The sequence below is a fragment of the Diorhabda carinulata genome, chromosome 9 (assembly GCF_026250575.1).
Source record: "Diorhabda carinulata isolate Delta chromosome 9, icDioCari1.1, whole genome shotgun sequence".
Classification (NCBI taxonomy): Eukaryota; Metazoa; Arthropoda; class Insecta; order Coleoptera; family Chrysomelidae; genus Diorhabda; species Diorhabda carinulata.
In genome coordinates, this window is record NC_079468.1 from 22,529,217 (window position 1) to 22,547,842 (window position 18,626).

Sequence of the window (18,626 nt, forward strand, 5' to 3'; positions counted from 1 at the left end):
TAGACGCATGGCGCGTTGCTCGGAGATATTTTTTCGAGTTTCGTAAAGAGAAAAATGTCACACGGTAGCTAAGCGAAGACTCTCGTTTGTGTTTGGCCAAAACATCGTGTTGGAATCCGATGTCAGCCCACAAATTCAGAGACTGACATAAAAAAATAAATTTTCATCATGATTACTCACACTATGGCCAGATTTGGCTCATAGTATATGTTGGAAAAATGAGTGAGACACGCGTCATTGTCTCATCCAACATATTCCTCCATTAAATTCACGCTCAATTTCCAGCCCCGTCGTATGATCGGGTTTAAGTAAATGTTAATATGTTTACTTGTTTTTCGTACCGGTTTTTTTCCCGCGTCACAACATTGATGGTTAATGCGATTCATTAAATGGTAGATATAATTTTCATGTTGTCAATAACATATTGTATTCAAATTCAAAACAATATCTCAAAAATACCCAGTTAATGTTTAACAACGTCACAGACTTCGAAAAAATTTACTCACTGTCTATCGAAGAATAGTTTTAATAGTTCACTGCCACAGGATAAATAATAATTGCGCGGTTTTCGTTTAAAATAATAATCAACAATTTGCTACTGAATCTACAATTAAACTAACATTTTATCAACTGGTACTTGATTTAATTAACATTGCGCAAATCACTATCACATACGATTTTATTTTTTACGCCAACGCAGAGCAACTTCGCAAAATGGATATTGACTACATGATGATGCATTGTACGAGGATGGTTCCAGAAGTACCTGACCTGACCTAGACTGTATTAGAAAGCACACAGCATATGTTTCAAGTTGTTTGGTATTTGTTTGACGGCCAAGTGGTCTTAGCCCAAACAATATATTAGCTGACCAAGATTCTACTCTGGGTGATACTGCGTTATAAATAGGAAAATATTGGGTATCACAGTTTAAACGAGACTCTACACCAGCACCAGCTAGCAGACATAGTAGGCATTTCAAAAAGTGCAGTACATCGCCTATTAATTGGAAATTTGGACATGAGAAAGTTGTGCGCAAGATGGGTGCTGCGTTCACTCACAATGGAACAAAAACAGCGTCGTAAAGACGTTTCCATCGAGTGTTTGGTAATAAAAATAAAACCTAATTCTTGCGCGAAACATATACTGTGTACTTTCTAATACAGTGATATTTTTCAAGCAACTACCGCTATCTCTAGGTCAAATTAGGTACTTCTATAGTCATCTTCGTATCTAATTCTAACACAGCTCATGTTTTGAGCAGGTATCACGTCTGATTAACACTAAAAATTAGTTTATGTTTAAGGTACGAAGACAGATACATTATAATAGATTATTATACATGAAAGACTTTTGCACTATTCAGCTTGGAGATGGTATCATTCACCTATCGTACAAGATCTTGGGCACGACGCCACTTACTGACATAATAACTGGGATTATTAACAGATTTTCGCTGTACAACATCTTTTTAATCTCAATTATCCTGGTGTTTGTTGAGAACGTTATGAGTGTTCGGTATAGCTACATCGACAAGAAATACTGAATTTACTCTTCTATCAACCACCACGAAGTCAGGTCCGTTATTCATCACCAGTCTATCGGTGATAATGGAGTAGTACGGCCGAACTTGTTGGCCAGTTTCTGGTGAATGATGTTGCACACTTGGTTATTCCGGTGTAGATATTCGGTACTAGCTAACACACTACAAGCAGATGTTATATGTTGGATGGTCTCTGATATTTGTTGACACATTATCAGATTGAGTGTTCGGATCCATAATATTTTTCTTGTAGTTATTCGTGTTAATAACTTGATCCTGGATAGCCATCATGAAGCCTTCGGTGTCTGGAAAGAGATTGCCGCTAGTAAGCCATCTGTTTGAAGCTTCTTTGTCAAAATGCGGTTGGTTAAGGTCGAGATGATGTCTACCGTGTAGTACCTTTCGTGACCACTGTTCCAGCTTCGGTGCAGAGTTGAGATTACCGATTTAGTATGAAAGAATTCACGTAGTTTCATTACCTGTAGAGAGTGCAGGTTAAGAAGGTCAATCAAGCATCTCCCACTGTATTTTCGGGGTTAAAACGTTGTGGCATAGGTGTTGAATGCCAGGACTAAAGTTGCCTGCATTTGATTCGGTTTTCATAAGTAACTTTACTCTTTTGGTGTTCTAGCTTATGCCTGCTTGTGGTTGAACAGCTTAGCCTGTTGAAATCCTAGGTATTTGCACATTTCCGTTCATGACAATGCCTTTCTCGATATGTAGAGTCTTGCACTTAGACACGCCAAACTTCACATGTATATCATTGTGTTGTCGTCGTGGCTCAATCGATAGGAGTGGCTTGCTCTATGCGTGGATATTAACATGGCTTGCTGGGACAATTAAAGAGCGTAGAGCGAAAATCAACAACTTAACCCAATAGAACCCATTTGAGAAAATTCTTTTCTATAATCTGAATCTAGTATATTAACTTTATAAATAACTTTAGTGGATTAAATTCAACAATAGAAATCAAGGATTAATTAATGTACATAGAATAAATATGCTTCGTTATATAGTTAAAAAAAATCCTAGGAGTGATTTTTATTTATTAATGAATAATTGTGCAATCGAGTACGTTATCACAAAATGCATTCAACCATAATTTTTACTAGCATTATTATGTTTGTGCAAAGGTCGAATAGAGACTGTCGCCAAGCAGACTAGTACGACATGTTACGTGAATTTATATTAATATTGGTAATCAAATGTTATTTTATTGTCTTTTTTTTTATCTCGTTTTTGGTTTATAAATACAAGGAGACTGGTTTTTGTAGTAGTTTGCTTCAAGATAATTCGTTTTCAGTTTTATAATTTTAAACGTAGACAGCACAGACATTAGTTAATGCAGTGTTGGGCAAACTTTTCAGCCAAATAGCCAAATATGAATATTATACTTTAAAAAAAATAATGGATCTCCTTAGAAAGGATGTAAGTCAGATTTGTACGTTGCCGTTTTTAATTTTAGACATGATTAGAAGTTCTCATCAATAAAACAACTTCTCAGTTTCGGAAAAAACAACAAACACAAGCTTTCTCGGCTGATCGCAAGAGTCAAGCGTTGAAAATGTCTTCCTTTGAAAGCAAACCACATGTGTTGTCGACTAAAATCATATTTCTTCTTCTTCAATATTTTCAATTCAACACAAAAGCTTTCCAATTTCGCCACATCTCCTTGTTTTTCAAATCCAGCAATTGTATTTCGAAGCAGCCGTGTCAATTTCAAAATTTCAACTCAATTTCGAATGGTGTTTATAAAACAATGTTCCTGGGCAAAAATAGATAATTTGGATTTGAATTTTATCACTTCTTTTAATATAGAAAAAACTAAGTTTAAAAAAAATGAGAATTCTCAAGGAGAAATGTTTTAATTTCCAGAAAAAGAGACGCAAAACGTTTTGAATCGTTGCTTTACAAACTTCCTTCTGGTAAATAAGTACCTCGTCATTAATTACTTTATTAAAAATAGCTACAAACCTAATATTTTTAGTGGTTTCTTCATTTTCTTCCGTTGTTTATTCTCCTTTTCAAACTTGAACACTTTATGAAACATCTTCGTGATATTCTATCAAGAAAGACTGTCTTTCGGCACAATAATTAATTGAATTAAGCACGACTGTGTTGGAATTTATGGAACCGTTGGTGATACAATACCACGACACCAACACAACTAAAATCGCGTCAGACAGTGTAATTATGGGTGTAAACAATATTTTTTGCGCAAATATATACTTTTCATTCCAAGTCAAATTATTCGGAAATACCCAACCATAACCATAGAAGTTAGAGGGCGACGTATGAGGGCTTCGGCCTGAACTGCTGGTAGAGAGAGAAATAACATCGGTTTACCACTCTCTATCTTTCTTTGCTCTATTGTGATTGGATCTGCTTGACGTCGAAGTTTCGAAAGGTGGAAACGACAGAGGAGAAAAATTAACAAATTTTGATTTGAATGGCGAAAAGAGAAAAATTCCATTTATAACTCTGTGTCAATAACGTCATGAGTTATTTCTACATTCTTCTGGAATGAGAATTTTATTTAAAAATAATTTTGAACATATTTCTGATAAAAGCGACCGAATAATCTACAAGCTGTTGTTGTGTCTGCTTAACTTCCTAATGCACGTGGCCTCTTATCAATTTAGAAAATTGCGAAATGGTTTTAGTATCATTTATGATGCCACAACAAATAACACAGATATCAAAAATTTTAAACATCAAATACACTCGTCGTTAATATAATTTTTAAAACAATAAAATTATCATCCGAATTAGGGAAGAAGAATCATAATTTAAGCACTTACTATGAGGTAAAAGTCAGTCACGTTTAATAGTCCCACCCAAAATAAGTTTTTCATAAAAGCAATTAGTTCTAAAGACGATTTTTTCATTTCTAATATCAGTACTGGATATCCGATTGTGAAATAACCTTCAGTTAATCATCTAGTTTCCTTCAAAATAACGTTACCAGGAAACCAAATAACCCTGAAGAAGATTTTTCCATTTCTAGTAACAGGTTATGTTTTATTTTCGAGAACAAGAAAAAAACACAAGGACTCGGATCGTACAAAAGCCATATAATTAGTATCACAAGAAAAAAACTTAAAGTGACGCACAGCATCTCAAAATTTTTTCTTGATTTCTCTTAAACCACTGAAAAATCACGTTACCGTAGACCTGCTGAGTTTTTGCCTTGTTCCAAGTCTGTAAGCTATAGTTTATCTCGAAAGAAACTCTCATTTTGAAAATGTATTATATCATTGGAAACCGTAGACGTACTTAAATTATTTCATCTCAGTTTTATCCAGAGTCAGTCTCAACATTAATTTTCTTGGAAGACCTAAATCCTCACACAATTTCTGGTTATAAATTGGTACTTATTACCATGACCAACACTTTGATCTATATTTTTAATTAGTTGATCGCTACTACTTTGTGTTCTAGTCATTTTGATTTATTTATTCACACAGTTTTCTATTATTGCTCCAAGTTCTTCAATTTCTTATTCGACATTCTGTTTTTAACTATTTTCTTACTTCATTACGTCTCTTTTTGTTCCTATCTGTATTTTGGTTCATTAGTTTAAGCGTCCTCTTATTTAGATCGATCATTGTTCATCAAACTAATATTTTCCCTTGCATTTTTTCACCTAAACATTATTTCCACTCCATAGTTAATTTACACACAGCAAAATTATCAGAATATGAAAAACACTTCACGAAGAAGTCGTTGAAATTTCTATAGATGGAAAAAATAAATCGACTAAAAGTTGAATGTTACAGTTGACTTATTAGAATTCTAAACTTACCTTTTTTTTTTTATTAGAAATCTCTTTTTTATTATGGATAAAGTTAATTTGAAACAAATCACTATTCACGTTTCTCAGTTATTTAATTTACCGGTATATCTAATTCGTCCGACTGACAAAGTATTGATGCAAATAGAAAAATATTTTAATCTGATGTAAACTCACCAAAGAAATCACCATCACCTTGTGCAAACTACAGCTGGTAAGTGCTCAATATGAAATATTCCATACCCTCTAAATTTTCGATTTTGATGGATGTGATTGGGGTAGTTCGCGTTAGGCCGATCACACGCGTTCAATTCCAAACATTCAGATCAACGAATGAAATTTCAGTTTCGTAGTTTAACTAATTATTGTGCGTGTACAATTTACAATTCTAAGTAGAATTAGTGACAAAAATCAGTAAATTTGTTTGTCGTGAATACTATATTGCGTTTATGTCGAGGATTTTCATTTGAAAGATAAACTTTTCAAGTAGAAAATGCCCCAAAATAACATTGGCTTGACTTTAAGTCAACTCCAACGTATTCGAAAGTGATCCCATGAGATTTGTGGACAGTCATGGTAAATCTAACGGGAAATTAGTGACTCTGCATGGTGCATCCCAATTATCCTTTTAATGAGTCAAAGGTTATCGTTGGTATATGTACTTTCTTTGCTGGATTGTTCATATTTTCAACGCGTTTTTTTCAATTTTAGTTCGTGTGTTGGCAAATCTGAAATCTTTAAGGTTGATCTTTCATCGAATCATAGAGACCGTAGATTTTGTACTTTCCGAGAAGTTTGGCAACCATTTTTTCAACAAGCGCGAGTATTGCTCTGTGTTTATTTATAATACTTTTCAGTAGGACTCCGAAGGATTGAATAGACAATGTTAAGTGGTAAGCTGAAGTATTTTATGTCTATATTTTTCATCCAACTTGTCAACTAAACGTCAAAAATTGTCATACCTCGGTCATGTTCCCAAAGGAAATGGTGACCAATCAAGTCTCATGGTTAGAAATAAAAACTGAATAAAATATACAAACCACCAAATAATAATTAAACGATTTAGCGAAATAAACGACAATAGATAAATTTATACAGACATTACAAACTTTCGTCTGCAAGTTGTAACAATTTTTTTGACAATGACAAGTATGTCTATAACGTAAATTTGACAATATCGCGAAATGTTACCAACTTACGCATACATAAAACTTTTAGTTGAAAAACTGTTGTGTACCATCTGTTCAAAAGAATGTTTTAAAGCGTTCATACTGTCAACTCGATAGTTGCTGGACAAAAAAGTTATAAAACTTTATCGATATCGATATCTGGAATAAGGAATGAGGACTAATATCGACTATGTTTTTATGCGTATCCTACACAACTTGAAAGTTGAGTCGAGCTGTAATCGTGGACGCCCATCGATTGAGTCGATGGAAGTTGTGTGGTTCTATTAAGTCTTAATCGTACCTAGATTCTCGATTATTTTGGTCAAGACAAAAAAAGGGTTTCTCTAATATCTAGATGTGTGAAATCATATTAGTCTTTCGATTCCATTGAAAAAACTGAAGGATTTGTACTTAACAGTGATTTCGATCGATCAGTTTTAACTTCAACGTGTGTGGCCGGCCTTAGATGTAGAAGAAGACGCACTTTAAGTGGGTGTTTGTATGACGTCAATGTAAAATGATCAATATTGTTGTATAACAATTTCAAAGTTGAATATTATGATGCGTACAATGAATTAAAAATGTTGAAAATATTTAATTTACTTTGTAGCTTGTCTATAGTATCGAAAATTCAAAAAACAAAATACAATTTTCAAAATGTACTAATCCCTGAATAGTTATTTGGTAATTATGAACTAATTATAATATGAAAACAATTTTTAAAAATTATGCGATAACGTCCTTGTCTTAGAAAAATATCTTTACTGCAGTTGTGACTTTTGAAGGTTAGGAAATAGGAAAAATTTTGTAAGGGCCAGATCAAGTTTGATGTCGGAAACTTTTCAGACAACCCTCGTCAATCGCGCTAACAAACCTGATAATAATTTTGACCCGTAAGTTATCTCGTAGGTTGTTTATTGATTTTTCGTCAACTAAAATAATACAAAACTGTCGCACTCATATACGTCTGACTGAAATCATATTACGAAAGGAGTTTGTCTGTGTAGGTGGAAAATTCATTGTTCGATTCAACGCGAAAATGAAATTACCCTTAAATGACGCCCACGTTGAGCAATCTTGCACAAGGTCGCAAAGGCAACGTTCATTTTGTGTGTGTGTGTTACGAGTAAAAGTTAACTTTGGAAAATTGAAAATTTTCACCATTTATAAAATGGTATATTACTAAGGTTGATTGATAGAGATAATAAATGAATAAACAAACATTATTCAATTTTTTTTTCATAAATGTTCGTGTTTATGATCAAATTTGAAGTCATAAACCATACAAAATCTTCAAAGGAGATATTTCCTGCAGTTTCCCATATAAATTCGCTGTAAAAACGAAGATTTTTCATAAAAATCATGAAAATCGTGTGTTTTTATAATTTTCTTGAGCGTTTATAACATTTAAAGTCATAAAACCATATAAAATCTTCGAGTAAGATATTTCCTAAATTTTTTCACATAAATTCGCTGTAAAAACGAAGATTTTTCAAAAAAATCATGAAAATCGTGTGTTTTTCCGATTTTCTAGAGCCAAAAAACAGTCTTAACCAAACTCTCCCTGTATATGGTGTAATAATGTTTGTAAAACGTCAGGTAATGTATAATATTGAACAGCAGCTTGACCTTGACCTCGAAAATGTAGGTAGGTCGATACAACAATCTACTTTATGCATAAATAAGCAAACAACGTTTTAAAATGCAAGTGGTTTTACGAAGAAAATACCTAACGTAATAGATATAATAGAAATTCCATTATAAAAAATATAAATATTTAAAAAAAATTATAATTATCATAACTGACCTTAGTTGGCGCAAATATGTTATTCACAAGTTTGAAAAACATTCAATTCTACTAGTTACGTGCAGACTGAACAAAAAGAATAAAAAATAATTAAAGAAATCGAGGAAAAGTAAAGTAAATATTTCCCATTCCCATAGAATGATTTGTAACATAGTTTTCTGCTTTTAAAAGTAGCCATATTAACACAGATGTTTCAAAAAAAGTATCATTCCATCATTCTCCCTGTAATTTATAATTTTTAAAGAAGTGGATGTTTAGGGTAATGCAAATACGTCACGCATTTTTCCATTTTTTTAAGAAAATAATTTCCTCTGTTTTAAACGAATTGATAGTTCCACCAAGTGCTTAGAATTTTTAGGTGAAAAATTTTCAAAAATTATAAATTAAACAAAAATTAATTACGATCGTTTTGAATAAATATGTAAATTAGTGTATTTGGTTTAAATAAATATGTGGATAAAGAGTAATTTGAAAACATCTAAAAAATAATTGAAATTAACTAAAATGAAGTTCTAAAGATTTCAAAAAATGTCCAAATAAACTGAAACTTCGAATTCATATAGTTTAAATAAATGTATAGATCAATTGAATGTTGATGTGGGTAGTTTGAATAAATGTTTAAATAAAATGAAAATAAATTATCTAATTGTACAAGTTTCGTTAGCCCCCTAGCCGCTTTTAAAGTTACAGCAATTTCACTGAATACTTTCAAAAATATTGATTTTATAAAAAAAAAGTTTCCAACAAAAATTATAATAAAACACTCTACAAAAATGGTTGTATGCATTTTTTACGCAAATCTATTCGTTTGGGACTCTTTTGTTGAGCTTTTTATGAGCTTCATTTTGGGCTAGAAATTTTTTCATTGAAGTCAATATTTTAGGAGATATTCAGTAAAATTCGAAGGAGGCTGAGGGGCAATTATGCTAAATTATGAAAGCACTTAATTTGAATAATTGTAAGAATAGAAAACTATTTAAAATAGAAGTTGGTATGTAGCTGCATTTAATTGATAGAAAAAACAAATGAACCAAAAAGTCTTTCTAATCTAATCGGGGTTTATGATGAAATATTGTTTCAGCTTTAAATATGACCGAGTGGTCTAAGGTGCCGGATATTAAAAATTGAAACAAATTGAAATTTCGATTGTATTGTTTTAAATAAACAACTGAATTAGTTGTGGTTTAAATAAATAATAAAAATAATTGATGGTTACATATTTAATCTATTTGGTTAGAATAAATATGTGAATAAATTGAGATTTCGTCCAAATTTATTCAATAAATAAATACATATATAAACTGTAAAATTAATTATTCGTTTTAAATAAATGTGCAAACAACATAGTTTTGCATTGTTTCTTTGTTAGAAAAATGTATTTTCAATGATTTTGTTGTTTATTATAACAATAAAAGTTCCATCCGACAAAATTATGAAAAAAGAAGTTTTATTTGTTTTGACAATTATAGCACCTTGTTAACTTTGTTTTGAAGTCATGCTGACCTATTACGTTTATTACGATTCCTTGGAATCATTTTTATGACCAGAATCAAAAAAAGTTTCACCTTTACCCATATTATTTCATATTTTTTACGATAATAAAATAATTTAATTGAAATTTTGTTTTGCTGTACATAATTTTCACGAAATAAATAACTTTAATATCGAATAACTCGTAGCTGCGACTGGAAATTGAATATGGAAAATTAATATCACATTCATCAAAAAAATTATATTTTTCAGAAAGTAATTAATTAAATATATAAAAGCAGTTCACAGATCAATTTTTCTGTTTTCTTTGCTAGACTTTTTAAGTTCCTGATCTGTGTTTTGACATCTTTCAATATTACTTCTTTCAATTGTTTCTTCTTTCCTAATAATATTCTTCAAGTTATCTTATACGTTTAATCAATTGTTTAACTATTACAACCTCTCGGATTACGATTGTTGTTGAGATTTTTTGTTCGTAATACCACGCACAAATTTTGGTATTTCTACGTCTGTTCCATTCTTCATCATTCTCTCCCTCGGTAAAATTTCCTTTTTCCGCATAGTTTGTTGCATTTTATTCATAACCCGAGCTTCGTTTTCGTGGAGTATTAGGATCAGCGGCTTAATTAGCAAACCACGTAACACGTAAAATTAATCAAAATTAATATCAAAAACTCGTAAAGGCTCAAAAAAATCCGTCACAATTTAAAAATCTAAATAGGAAACGTCGCAACTCCAAACTGCCATTTTGTTTAAAGCTAACCGCATTCCGTGTTAATTTTCTTTAAATGTTTTTCCTCAATTATTTTTTCCAAATTGATATCCACTATTTTAATTCTTTAAGACAACATATTTCTTGATCAAAAGCATCCGCAGCTGATCTGCTGATATTACGTCTCTCGTCAAGGATTTATAAGTTATCTTATGTTTTATTTTCCTTGGGAGTTTCATTTTTGTATGTTTTATCAGCTCAACTCATGTTTCCCTTTGTCCTATCTAACCTTACATCGTCTGGGTGCTCTTTTCTGTCCATCAGGCTTCAAAAGCAAGCCAACAGGAGATATAATTATTGCTAGTGATGCAAACTTCTATTTATGGAAGTGGCAACCATGATGCAATGGCAAGAGACACAATTATCCCCTGCTTATTTTGCTATTAAATGCTTTAGCAACTTACTACTCGTTGTTTGAATTGAGTCTTGTAGTTTGCCCCTTTTTGGTTTAGACGCTTTCCATTTTAGAATCCGTTTGTTTGGTTCGCAATTCACAACTCAACTGAGAGAATCATTCATAGCTACTAGCCTACTAGAAAAAATAATTTATTTAACATTTACTTAACTATACCCACGTCTGTTCTTGTAAAAAATGCTATTATCTTCTGTGCCAGAAGATTATTCAATCAGCTACCTTTGCTTGAACGATTTTTTTATTCTGTAGCAGAGTTCTACAATCCACCATTGACTATTTTGCTCTTGCAAGGAAGTGCAAGCATTTTCTTACACGTTGTCTAACATCATGTCTTGTCAAGTCTTCGCTAAAATTTTTTCATCGTTAATTTTTTAATTTCTATTGCAAAATTTGGTGCTATAGATCTACGAGGTTTGGGACTCAAACCGACTGTGTCGTTCACCACCAAGTTTGTTAATTCCATGTTGACAAACATGGAACGCACTTTATTATCGTGGGATTATATTTTTTTATCTATATCGTCACTGTAACTAGAACCAAATCTATTTCTTCAACTTACTAGTCGTCCAATACCATTTGGTGGGTTTTTTTAGTCATCGCAATTTTTGTGAAAATCAATTGCATAACTAAAATATAAATATTGGGTTGTAGATAAAAGGCAATTTGAGAAATTCCATTTCATATCATAAGTAAGAATATAATTTTCAATTAATTTTTTTCTTCGACTTCTTAATTTGATTTTGTTACGAAATCCTAAACCACTAAGCAATGAAATTTTTTTTATCTTCTTAAATGACTAGCAATTACACATTCCGTCAATAAGCAATTGTACGTTTTCCTTCAATTACTCCGAAATTCGGTCATTGCAATAAATGACGTTACAACCATGCCTTCTCTTTCGTTCATTTCATCTCTCTAGCATTTATAGACCAGGAAAAAATATCTAGTTATTAAAAAATTAAAACGAGGCAAATCAAAACTTGTAATTATATCTACCCGATAATTCAAACCATAACAAATTTCGCCCTACTGTTGCATTGTGGTTTTCCACGATCTCCACGCATCCCGTGATCAAACGATCTAGCGATCAACCCATCACATCTGGATCCAATACCTCTCTTCCAATCATTGAACATTACCATGCGTTTAGGTTAGATAAAAATTGTGGATTGACACTCCTAAGTTCAAATGATGATACGAACATAGTCCATGGGACTTTATCTTACGATCAAAATATCAAATCTACGTCCAACACGTCTCATCAAATCATTTTGAATTCTTAAAAATATGTTTCTTGAATCCAAAAGTCTCAAGAGACGTCCAGGTTTAGAGTGACATCAATTGAACATCAAAGTATGTTACATAAGTGAAAAATTTTGGGTACGATCTATGCTCAATTTCAAACGCAGCTCATGACTTCAACTAGCAATAAGAAGATAATCTTCTGGATCCAACAAGTCTCATCCGATCATTTCCTACTGCTTGAGTTCTTAAAACTTGTGTCCAAACGTGTCCAAAGAGATCGAAATTCGAAGTGACCTTCTTGAACATCAATATATGTTAGGTTAGATCACAATTGTGGTTTTCAACGATCTTTAATACTCACAAGATCAAGACCTTACTCAAAAGATAATCTTCTGGATCCAACACGTCTCATCCGATCATTTGCTGTTGATTGAGTTCTTAAAACCATATTTCTTGTGTCCAAAAGTGTCCAGAGAGATCCAAATTCAAATTGACTTTGTTTATACGATATCTAGCGATCTAAAGATCACATCTGCATCCGACATGTGTCATTCAATCATTTTGAGGTCTTAAAAATCTGGTTCTTGAGTCCAAAAGTCTCAAGAGACATCCAAGTTCAGAGTGACATTATTATATATCAAAGTATGTTACGTTGGAGGAAAATTGTAGTTACGATCTCTGCGTAAATTAAAACGATGATACGAAGGCTGCTCAGGACTTTATCTAGCAATAAAAAGATAATTTTCTGGATCCAACAAGTCTCATCCGATCATTTGCTATTGATTGAGTTCTTAAAACCATATTTCTTGTGTCCAAAAGTGTCCAGAGAGATCCAAATTCAAATTGACTTTGTTTATACGATATCTAGCGATCTAAAGATCAAATCTGCATCCGACATGTGTCATTCAATCATTTTGAGGTCTTAAAAATCTGGTTCTTGAGTCCAAAAGTCTCAAGAGACATCCAAGTTCAGAGTGACATTATTATATATCAAATTATGTTACGTTGAAGGAAAATTGTAGTTACGATCTCTGCGTAAATTAAAACGATGATACGAAGGCTGCTCAGGACTTTATCTAGCAATAAAAAGATAATTTTCTGGATCCAACAAGTCTCATCCGATCATTTGCTATTGATTGAGTTCTTAAAACCATATTTCTTGTGTCCAAAAGTGTCCAGAGAGATCCAAATTCAAATTGACTTTGTTTATACGATATCTAGCGATCTAAAGATCAAATCTGCATCCGACATGTGTCATTCAATCATTTTGAGGTCTTAAAAATCTGGTTCTTGAGTCCAAAAGTCTCAAGAGACATCCAAGTTCAGAGTGACATTATTGTATATCAAAGTATGTTACGTTGGAGGAAAATTGTAGTTACGATCTCTGCGTAAATTAAAACGATGATACGAAGGCTGCTCAGGACTTTATCTAGCAATAAAAAGATAATTTTCTGGATCCAACAAGTCTCATCCGTTCATTTGCTAATGATTGTGTTCTTAAAACCATATTTCTTGTGTCCAAAAGCGTCCAGAGAGATCCAAATTCAAATTGACTTTGTTTATACGATATCTAGCGATGTAAAGATCACATCTTATTCAAACACTTCTCATCCAATCATTTTCTATTAATCGATTAGTTGAAAATATGTTTCTTGAGACCTAAAGTCTCAAGAAATGTCCAGGTTTAGAGTGAAATTGTTGAACATTAAGATATATTACGTTAGATGAAAATTGTGTTTTCTTACGATCTACACGCATCCTTTTGGCACTCTTCAGTTCAAAAGATGATACTGTATCTAGCAATCAATAAATCACATCTGGATCCAACTAGTCCCATATAATCTTTTTTTATAGATTGAGTATAGAAACTTCTCAAAAGGCATCCAGATTTAGATTATCGTTGATTGAACAACAAAAACGTTTATCTTAGATGAAATAAAAAAAATAGCAGGACTAATCAATATTTATTTTGAACAATTTTTGTGTTAAGTAAATTTGTAATAGTCCGGTTTACATTTCTTTTTCAAATCACGTACCTTGACTATTATTTACTTGCCTTGGCTTTTACGTCTTAACGCTTACCGTTGCGACCCAATTATGAAGTGACTTCTGTGTAACGGCACCTGTAACTTGACTCTAACTGTTCATTCTCGTTTATTTTTTATGAATCATAAAGACACGGTTTGCCTTCGCAAATTTCCAAACCGAACGGAAACCATACAAGTGATAAGAGATGTATACGTAATTAAGAAAGATATTATTTATGTTGATTATAAATAAATTAGTTTCTAGATATTTTAATAAGTTTTGATAAGAATACCTTTTGATATAAAAAAGTTTTATATATTACATTGTTTCCTGTAAACATCGCGTTAAGGTTACAGCAATATTTTACGCTTGTTTTCTCCAAACTCCAATATATTTATAATATTTTTCGTTATTTTCTTTGTCCTAAATCCTGAGTTTAACTAATTCATAAATTGTTTTTATTTTAGGTCTCTTTTAACACTTTAACAACCGTATGAGCCTGCTAGTGCACAATTAATTCAGTCATACCTCGTTGTAAAATCAAATTATAACGAGAGCTACGGTTCTTATATAGATTTGGGGTCTCGGATACACTGTGACTCAAAGAGTCTACCCCTTTCTTGCTGTGATACTGGAGAACCCAGTGTTTACAGCTGATCCATCAATCCCACTCCTTCTAAAACGTCTAGGTTGCCAGAGATCTTCGTCTTCTATTTCATACACTCCAAAGTGTCACGTTTCGAGATAATGCGGATAGAGGTTTCAACAAAACCTGCACGTCGCATTATCTGCTAGTCCTAGCGTCTTCAGGTGTGTGTTGAGGCTATAAAACTCGTGTTAGTATTCGTGGATTCTTCTTACTTAGGTTGATACATTCAGCAGATCTACTCTGGTTATAGTTTCCCAGAAGAGTCTTTGCTTGTCTCAGCCTCTGTAGGTTATCCAGTGCTTTTTCTATTCTTCTGCAGCTGATACCATAGAAGGATTTGGGTTCCAAGCTTTAGCAAACTTCTAAGCTATTTTATTTCCCTTCTCTCCGGTGTCTCCCGGAATCCAATTTTATTTTTCTTGCCTAGCCGTTTAATTTTTCTAAGCAATTCCAAACGAATTTTCATTATATGATATTGGAGCTTAGAGCTCTAATTGATTGAACAGGATGATGATCTTCTGATTACGATAGTTCCTCTCTAGATTGAGCTAAGTACATTTTTCAACAAACTATATGAATACGACGACCTTTGAGGTTTTATCACTTTTTTGGTCGTTTTTGAGCTGCACATTCGCAGATTTTGTACTATGTTTGGTTGGAATCATTAGCACATCTCGTTTCTCTATCCATTTGTCTGGCCAAACTTTCACCAATCTTCAATTTTTTCGTTGTATCCTCTTCGGGATTACCTTTTCTGTTGGAGCGGAGCGTACCCAGAAGATGAGTTTTCCTATCTAATAATCAATTTGCTACATGAACTGAAGTCACAGTTATTAGCAATAATTGTTCGACCTGAATTTGGAAATTTCATGTCTATCAACTGGAGGACACAGTATCTGGGATTATGTCATTTCTGCATAATGAATCTTTGTTTCAATATCGATGGAGAAGGCTTCTGGTCCAAAGCCATGTACCCAATAAGATCTGAAAGTTCGTCGGTGTCCATAAGAACTACCAAGGATATTTATTATTTGAGCAGCGTATTTATTTGTTTATCTTCAACCATAACTGGTTCCATGAATTCTGAATAACAAAATATTGGAAAACCTGATAAGGTCTACCTATCATAGCATCAAATAGCAATAAATTTTGATCTATAAAGTAAGCGACTTAATCTTTCTAACTTTACAGACGTATTCTTTTATATTTGTTTGAATTTTGAATTGACTAGCTAGTCACCGATCCTTAGACCAAAATAGCTTCGTATACAAAGTGGGTCTTAAGGAAAATTGGGGACTATGAACAAACTAAAAGAGAGTTGACGCTTCCTTGATTTGAACTTTCAAAAGATACAATTTTTTAATTAATTGGTGACATTTATAGACGATAAAAAGTAACAGATTCATTTATTGTTACGGAAATTAAATATAAACATGGAAAATCGTTCCAAATATAAATTTTATGTAGTGTTGACATAAGACATTATATAAGTATGTAATGAAAGCGATGAAAAGCGCGTTTCGCCGATAGATTGGACTAGAAAAGAGTGCCTGGATTTTCGGAATTAGGTCATATAGAACTAGGTCAGCGTTGACCGAGGATAAACAAAGGATTAGGGTGAGGCATGCAAAAATAACGTGATTAAATACCAAAAACTTTTTCTTACTGTTCTGATCTTTATTTAATATCATACTAGCTGACCCGTCAAACGTTGTTCTGCCGTATAAACTATATATTTACAAAGTATTTTTCTAAAATAACTAACTTACTACAAGTGTATAGGGATGAACGAATATATTTCGAATTAAAATTCTTGATAACTGTCTAGACATCAAAAATAATTATTCATATTTCAAAGTTATCCAATAACCACTTTGAAATGTTCTACATCAGACTCATACTGGACTCAATTCTTCTACGCTGTTTACTATGAATCTGTGCGTTTCTCTTTGTTCTAATCGTCTCTGTTGTTAGAAAATGTGACTCAATATTGTATTCGTTTGCTTATTATTTGACTCACCTTTCACAATAATAAAATACGTATATTTATTAAACACGTTTCTGTTTTGATTTAAAACTCTTGGCAAAAAATGTTAAGTACAATATGTACAGGTACGGTAATGGCGGTTGTTAGCGGGAGTTCACAACACGTGTTTATTTACATGAGAGTAAAAATTGTCTTTTTAGTTATTAATAAATAATTATTGCACTGGAACTTAATGATAAATTTACGATGAGAGTAAAATTAACATGAAAATTGCACGGAAAAATTAAAAAGATACGTATAAATATACTCCATCAAAGTTGACATTTTCATTAGATGGAACTATAAAATTGAGTCTAATTAAGTCAGCGAATCTTATTTCGAATTCTTCAAACAAAACATTCAAGTCTTCGATGAAATCTTCGTAGTCTCGGTTTGGATTACGGATGCACTCCATCATTTGATAAAATTAATCACTTAGAAGACAATTTTTGATCAACTTGGACTTGAAAAAGTTTAATTTACTAGCATTAGAGTTGGAAAAATCCATTTTCCCTCAAATTCAGAATTAAAAAGTGACTTTCGTGACACAAAAATAGTTGGATCGGGGAAAGGGTTTTACGTCGAATTTGGAAAACTCATTTTTCTTGCCAAATTCAAGTAGGAAAATTTGTTTTTTGACTAAAACGAACTTAGAAATTCCTTTTTTGTTCAAATTCGGCTTGGAAAAGCTTTTTTTTAATCAAATCAATAATAGGAAAATGATTTCCGTGACAAAAAATACTTGTACTAGAAAAAAAGTTTCACGTCAAAATAGGATTTGGAAAATTCAGTTTTCCTACTAAATTTAACTAGGAAATTTTGTTTTTTGGCTAAAATGGATTTAGAAATTCCTGTTTTGGTAACATTAGACTTTGAAAAGTCTTTTTTTGTTCAAATTAAATTAAGAGTGGGATTTTGACGAGAAAATCATTTCTTGTCAGAATTTGATTTGGAAAACTCATTCTTCTCACTGAAATTAAGTAGAAAAATTCGTTTTTTTGGCAAAATTGGTGTAGGAAAATCCTTTTTGATCAAATTGAACTTGGGAGATCCAAAAAAATTACTTTAGAAAACCTTATTTTTGTAGTTTCTCAATGCTTGTTTTCTTAATTGAAACGCATACTTTTTCATCGTTTCTTAGAAAGTTAAAATCGCGCTCATAAAGTCTGCTAAACATGCTTTTCTTCAATTTCGGTTCAAGTCGTTAAGTTTTGGAGTGATATCGCAAAGAAAAGCTAGTTTTTTGAGCCGTTTCTTATCTCCGTACTTGAATTGTTAATATTCGATATCCTATAGATTACGAATGTTTTATTATTTTAATACTGTCTCATTCATACAAAATAGACTATAGGAATTAGAATAAGCACCGCACTATTTTTTCAAATAAAAAAATACTAAAAAATAATAATGACTGAGTTGCGTTGTGGTCCAAATTAATGAGAAACACTGTAAATCATTAGAATTATTAGTTATGGCATGTAGGAATGTAGAAATCGTTTCTAACATCCTAATTACCGACTAACTAAACAATGGACGAATGGACGGTAACCAAGATGGTGGCTTTATTATTAATTTCTACGATTGTTTACTTTTACTAACAATTACTGAATGAGGTTAACCACGAATTATGTTCACCTGTTAGAAAACAACATGTATGCAACAACAAGACTTTCACGTACACTTTCCCT

General features: G+C 32.2%; 1 protein-coding gene across 1 annotated transcript in view; it reads right to left on the minus strand.

The window, feature by feature from the left end:
- LOC130898208 (zinc finger protein 395) overlaps positions 1-18,626 on the minus strand; it is a 108,599-nt gene that overhangs the window by 75,361 nt on the left and 14,612 nt on the right. The gene's annotated exons all lie outside the window — the stretch shown is intronic.